Here is a 6,967-nt window from a genome sequence, read left to right as displayed (position 1 = left end):
GAGTTAATGCTGAACTTCAATATCAAAAAAAAAAAAAACATGTAAGAATTAGTTTTAACTCCACAATCTCACCAAGACATACACTCACAATAAAGCACACAGATTTTCTGGCTAGTCCATAACTTTTCACTCATGCCTATGTGAGAAGAATAATGTATATGGCAACAAATAGCTCACATAAATTTATTATAAAATAAGCTCTTTTTCTAAAAATAACATGATCTCAATAAAAGATAGGAAATTGCTTCCATATCACTACAAGAAAAAACACTTTAGGCGACGAAACAAATTCGTCGAGAATTTTGTCGCCCAAACCATGATGCCCAAAGTCTTGGGCGACGAATCTATTATTTCCATCACCCAAAGATACAAGGGGAGACTAACCAAACTCGTCTCTTGAGTTAACTTTGGGCGACGAATAACATGGTGGTCACTTTGGGCGACGAAATTGGTCGTCGCTTAAATTGACTTTGGGCGACGAACTTATGCCTTTTTCAGCTTATGCGACTTTGGGTGACGAAAATATTCGTCTCCCAAATATTTTCTTAATTAATTAATTTTTTTAATTTTTTTTACTTTTTTTTTTCTTTTTATCCAAAACCTATATAATAGAACACAAATTAACACAATTATAATTTTTTTATTTAATAAATTTTTATTAACACAAATAAGCAAAATTATAATTTCATACAAAGTAGTAATAACCCTAATGGTCAATTTATTATAAACCAGTAGCATCATCGTCATTCATATCTGACGAAGGTTTGATGAAAGGATGGTGGCGAGACAAACCCAGGTATCGCCTTGGTCAATGCAGCGTACAACGCCTCCTTCTCCGCTCTCTCGGCTCGTAAGTCCTCCTCCAACTTCTTCACTTGAGCGGACAACCCTGCGACGATTGCAAATGGCTGAGAAAAAGATGAAGACGAAGACGGAGATTGATCTATACCCACCACATAAAATTGTTTTATTTTTTGTTCAAAGTGAGGCTGATTGTATGGCTCCTGAAGGTGTAGTGGTAGAGGGAGTTCGAAGGCTCTCGGAGCTAGTCACAGAGTTATTCATTTTAGTATAAGAGAGGTAATATTGTGGCACATAATACACTACAAGAAATATGGGTATTTGCAACATTTGATAAATGCTGCAAAAGAGTATTTGCAGCGTTTTAGCAAACGCTGTATTTCAGGGTGCTGCAAATAGTCCTTATCATTTGCAACGTTTATTCCATGTCACAAAGTGATGTTGTAAAAGACTTTTTATAGCGTTTTTTCACTGTCATAACTGACCTTTTACAACATTTATTGTTGCCATTTTCACAACATTTTTCAAATGCTGTAAATAATGCATACTTTATTTATTTATTTTTCTCATAATTTATACTCTTTAGTCATACATATATATAAATGTCTTGTTCATTTATTTTGTAATACCCATAATGATTGCTGAAATGCCACTATCAAACTCTTCCAGGCAATCCAAGAACACATTGAACAATTAACTTAGAAATCAAGTTTAATAAACCAAATTTTCATAATTCCTAACTACATAAATATTTACAAGTTGCCAACTAGCAAAAAGATCAATGAAAGATGTGTTCGCTTCACATTTACTTAAGTGCATTACCAAAAAAAAAAGGTCTTAAATATATATATATTCACCTAAAAATACATGACATAAAATATAATTGTAAATCCACTCTTGTTGATAACTGTCCTCACACTCTACTCCAAATGCATGGTTAGAAGAGCTGATGTTGCAAGACAAATCTGCCCCAATTGTTGTCTAGCTAGGACATGTGCCAATTTGCAGTAGAGTCACCATTGTTTGTTAGCTGGAAATAAAAAGAAACAAAACAAAAGTGAAGTTCAAGATTGTATATAACTGCAAGAGTCACCATTGCCTATTAAAGTCCTCACCATTTTTAAGAAATCGACCAAGTTGGAGATGTTTGATACTCTGGGGTAAGAGATCAACCTGAGCCATTAATCTCCACGAGTATGATTTAATATTAAGTACCTACAATGACAATTTTAACAATATGACGCATGGTGCCACACAATGTAGCATTCCGGAAAATCACACAAGAGAGGACAAATAACAAGCATCCATACTGGAGCAGTAGTCAGATAAAACTTATTGAGATACAACATGTGCAATAGCTGCACCATTGACATGTGACACCCAGACGTAAATATAGACAATGATTAAGGAAAACAATAAGCCTCCACAAAGAGCGATTATATCAAAGAGACCATATTATTCAACAAAAATGGTATGCTTTTTGGTAAAATTTTATAATTAATAATTATATTGTGACAGCTGAGATGGCATCAAGTTCAAGTTCAAAGAGACCACATGTCATCAAGTTCAAGTCAGCTATGATAGTTGTTCCAAGTTACCAAAGCCATGTCATCTGAGATTATTTTTAGAACAAACTGTTTATTACTAAATCAGTTTATATTTCTGTTAGTATAGGTTGGTTAGATCAGCTGAAATTAGTCATAGCTTCTCTATTGTATATATAAGCACAATTGCTCACAGAGTGATTAATCGATCAATACACAAAAAGGCTTATTCTACCTTTTCTCTCAAATTACCTTTTCTCATCACCATTAGAATCCTAGCTAACAGTAGGAACTATATATAGCAACAAGATTATGGAGATGGCTAGCATTTGAGAAAAAAACAAGAATCTCACTTGGTCCAAAGAATGTTAATCACACTGTAAAAACTATCATCAGGCAGCATATTTGCTGGCAGTTAAGTTATTTTGACAAGAAATTAATTCTTTAACCTCATTAAACTCAATTCTCATATGGGAGTTCTAGACCTACAAATTGCACAATGGACTTAACAATTCTTTATCTCCAACACGATTAACTTAAAAGAGGGTGAGCATGATAGGTGACTAACAATTTGGGTTTAAAGAAATATCCATTAAAAGCCAAAGGCATAAACAAATACAAGCAAAGGAGCTGGAATACAGAAATGCACTAAAGTCATTAGTTATTCCTTAACCAAAAAGAAAAAATTAAGTAAAAACAGTGTTGATAGAGGATGTAATGCATCAGCAGGAGAAACTTGCAGTAGGGAAAAAGAAAACAAAGAAAAAGGCCTATTAGATTATAATATATACAACTACAGTTTCGCAATTGTGACTATTAAATGAAGTATATACCAAATTAAGCCCTGAAGTCTTGGAACTAAGAAGATCAGAAATTCTAATGTTGTTAGCTAAATGGAACCTTTTGTGTGGTAAACATAATACATAAGAAAAAGAAAAATCTTGCCACTAGAACCTAAAAAATAAAACATATACAGGCAGTCAAATGAATGATAGAATAGATAACTTGGGCTTTATGATGTAGTGGTGACGGAGGTGTAGTTTCTGCTATAAGCTCAGAGTGCACTACATGTACCAGAATTGGACAATATTTCAGTTACACCTTTTACACCATGATAAGCTGATACAATTATGAATAGGTATTAGCATTAGTTTTCTCGAGTCCAATATTCAACCAATATAACCAATTAACCATTTAACACCCAATATTCACACCCAATATAACATTAGTTCTGACTTAGTTATATTGGCTTTTGGGTGTGAATATTGGTTATATTCTAAACATTGGTTAACTAATGATAGCATTAGTTCTGACTTGATTGGGTGTGAATAGGTCTTAGAGACAATTAACCAATATAATCAATTAACCAATTATCTAATATAATCATAATCGAATATTGTCAACCGAATACAATCAGGCAAGCATAAAATTCATAAAATCATAATCACAGCTAATTAAGAAAATACATACAGGAAAATTGGTTAAGAAAATACTTACAACAAAATTCGAAAATTAATTGGTTAAAGCTCTGTAACCTGCCAAAAAAAAAAATAATAATAATAATAAACTAAAAAGGTTAGAATTTCAGAAATAGGGATCGACCATTTGAGGTTGGGTATTTAAAAATTAGGGTTAGAAACACCAAATCTTACTTGATCTTACCTTTTATCTGGAAGTGGGTATTAAAATCCCTAATTTATTTGGGGTTTGGGGAAAGCAGGGTTTTTGGAGGTGGCCCAGGTGGGCATGAAATAGGTTTAAATGAAACTATGGGCTGAAAAAATCTTCAAAATTTCCGTCGAAATTTTCATCGAAATTTTCATCGAAATTTTCTCAAAACCCGAAATTTTATTCCTTGACTAATATTAATTGTTTCAGCTAAAAATCAAATATACAAATTTTGTTCACAACTTAAATGTTTTGACTTAAGTTAGACCCGATACTCCCCCCTCTGGCCCTCTCAAACACTCCCTCTCACCCCGAGCTCTCTCTCTCTCTCTCTCTCTCTCTCTCTCACACACACACACACACCCACAGCCCTCGCCGTTGCTGTGATTTTGCTTCAAATTCCCCCAGACCAGAATCCATGAGGTCTCTACCTCATCGATCCTGCTTCTCAAAAATTCCCAAAGGCTTGACAACTCTTCACTCGCAGACACATTCACTCAGACTCCATCAGACCGAACTCAGCTCCTTCTCTCTCACCCTCACTCACTGAGACCAAACTCAGATCGACCAAACTCTCCTTCGATCTCTCTATCTCTATGTCTCTCTCTTTTCTCTTCCTCCTAAACACGATTCACTCATCCAAAATTGTAAAACCCCCAAATTCTAGGGTTTCACTTTCTCTCTCCGATGGAAGGGAACGACGAGACCTCGGGACCAATGATCGACGACGAGATCTATCACCCATCGTCCAACACCCATCGCCTAGTATCCATCGTCTAGCTTTTTGTGTAACACCCATCCAACTCCGACTCTGTTCTCCGAGAGCTTTCTCAGGTACTCTCTCTCGCTCTTGCTTTTTGTGTTTTTTATTCACCTTGTTTGCTTGCTATACTCTTCCTTCGGAAGCCTGATTTTCTCTATTATTTTTGGGAATTTTGGTTGAATTTAGACAAATTTTCTCTACTATTAGTTTCTGAAAAATTTTATTTATTTTTTGGTTGCAGGTGGTTTCGGCTCTCTCTTTCTCTGCTATCTTTCCCTTTCTGATCTCTCACATGCTCTCTGTTATCTGAATGCATCATAGAAAAGGTATGACATCAAGTATTTAACTTTAGCATATCATGTCAAAGATACGTTTATGTATCAGATCAGCTTGTTTAAATTTGGTTTGTGGCTCCAGGGCATGTCAACACTCAATGCAGAGCCATTGCTTATTGGAATTTCAGTTAGCTCTTTAGATAAAGCTTTTAGGGTTGTTGATATTGGTCCAGATGCTGATAATAAAGAGGAGGTATATGAGTACCTGTTTGGAATTATAAGTCTATTATTTCTTTTTATGAATGTAATGATTTTACTCATGTTCTCTCACTAGGCTCTCAAATTCCGCAAGTTCTGGGGGGAGAAGGCAGAGCTCAGGAGATTTAAAGATGGTAAAATTGCAGAAAGCACAGGTTAGGCATTTGTTTTGGCTTTTTTTTTTTTAACTTAATTGATCTTAGTTGTATTCAATATGATCTAACATTCCTTAGTCTTGCTAAAAATTGGGTTAGTTGGCTTTTTCAATAACATGGCTATCGAGAATATTGCTGGTTTCAAATTTTTGCTTACCAACAAGCTCATGCGTCAGGAAAAGTAAGCCTAGCTGTTACTGCCTTAGTACCCCTCTGAGTTTCAATGCAATAAAACCTTTGCCCCCTCCCTTTCTTAAAAGATTCTATTTATATTATTTCGGGTGTGTATATCTTTGGATTTTGTTGCATGAGATAAACTAATGATTATGTTCTGTGAACTTTAATCCTCTACTTTCAAGCTTTAAGTTTAAATATTTGACATAACCATGACATAAATATTCTTTTTTTTTTTTTTTGCGGTTGAAATGCATATTTTATGTTTATTGTTTTATATCTTGTATTGATTGCTTGCCTTATAGATACTGGACTGGCAATGTAGTAAAACCTGTTCAGAATCTCATTACTGAAAAGTGAAAATAGCTTGGCAAATTTTACAATGCTATTTCATCTTAGTTACGTTGTAATACCTTTCACTGAAATGAAATTTGAGTGCATGACTATGCTTGGTTAGGGACGGGGCCTTGTTTAGGAGTGCAGGATAAAATCATGATGAGAAAAAGGGAAACTGTATAACCTCTTGCAAGACATTTGAACTCAAGTTGTGTTAAATAAATGCTAAAGTTTTTCTTATATATTTTCACCTGAAAAAATATATCTTCTTGAATTTTTTACCATTTACATATAAAAATTTCGAAGATGTAATCATTGTCCTAGTAACCTACTAATTGCTATGCGTTCCAGAGACAAATTTTATGCTTGTGATATTCCCATACTTTAATATATTTTTGAGTAACTATGATGTTATGTTAACTCCAGTACATGCAGATATTACCAGGCATTTGCAGCATTCGCTTGTTGTAACATGGTCTTGGCTGCTGCTGCTGCTCTTTGAACCTACATTGCCCCTGCAGCAACAGGCTCTGGCATACCTGAGGTGAAAGCATATCTCAATGGTGTAGATGCTCATTCTATATTGGCTCCTAGTATCCTCTTTGTAAAGGTGAGTAACGGACTGAAAGCAGCTTTCTTTCTTTTTATCTAGCACTCATACTATTACACAATTTTTCTGTCCGAAAGATAGGTAAAGATTCACGTGAATATTTTACATTTAATTAAAATGTAAACAATAATACTAGAGTCACCAAATGATGTGATAAATAAAATGCCACAGTTATGCTTGTAAGAAATAAATGAGGTTCAAAGTAGACCCAAATATGAACAAGAACCACTTCCACATTATTTGGGATTTGTTTTTAGTGTCTCAAGCATTACTCGTATGTAAAATATCCTTGGAAAGATATAGAACTCTTTAACTCCATTATAACAATATTTTTAGTAAAAGTACAAGGATTGTCTGCAACTGTGCCTCTGCAAGTAATTTCA

General features: G+C 34.5%; 1 long non-coding RNA gene across 2 annotated transcripts; it reads right to left on the bottom strand.

Moving 5' to 3' along the window:
- Nucleotides 1-1,486: 1,486 nt before the first annotated feature.
- Nucleotides 1,487-4,126, bottom strand: LOC147277565 (uncharacterized). 2 transcript variants are annotated; one of them, XR_015123944.1, is made up of 4 exons: nt 4,008-4,126; nt 3,843-3,880; nt 1,917-2,016; nt 1,487-1,831 (listed from the first exon to the last, which is right to left on the bottom strand). It is a non-coding gene; the product is annotated as an uncharacterized LOC147277565 (long non-coding RNA). The 2 variants fall into 2 exon arrangements; XR_015123943.1 differs by having other exon boundaries at nt 3,843-4,120.
- Nucleotides 4,127-6,967: the final 2,841 nt, after the last annotated feature.

The sequence above is a fragment of the Dryas octopetala genome, chromosome 8, assembly GCF_963921425.1.
Source record: "Dryas octopetala chromosome 8, drDryOcto1.1, whole genome shotgun sequence".
Taxonomy (NCBI): Eukaryota; Viridiplantae; Streptophyta; class Magnoliopsida; order Rosales; family Rosaceae; genus Dryas; species Dryas octopetala.
The sequence above is the reverse complement of the archived record's forward strand: the minus strand, read 5'-3'. Positions and strand labels throughout refer to the sequence as shown.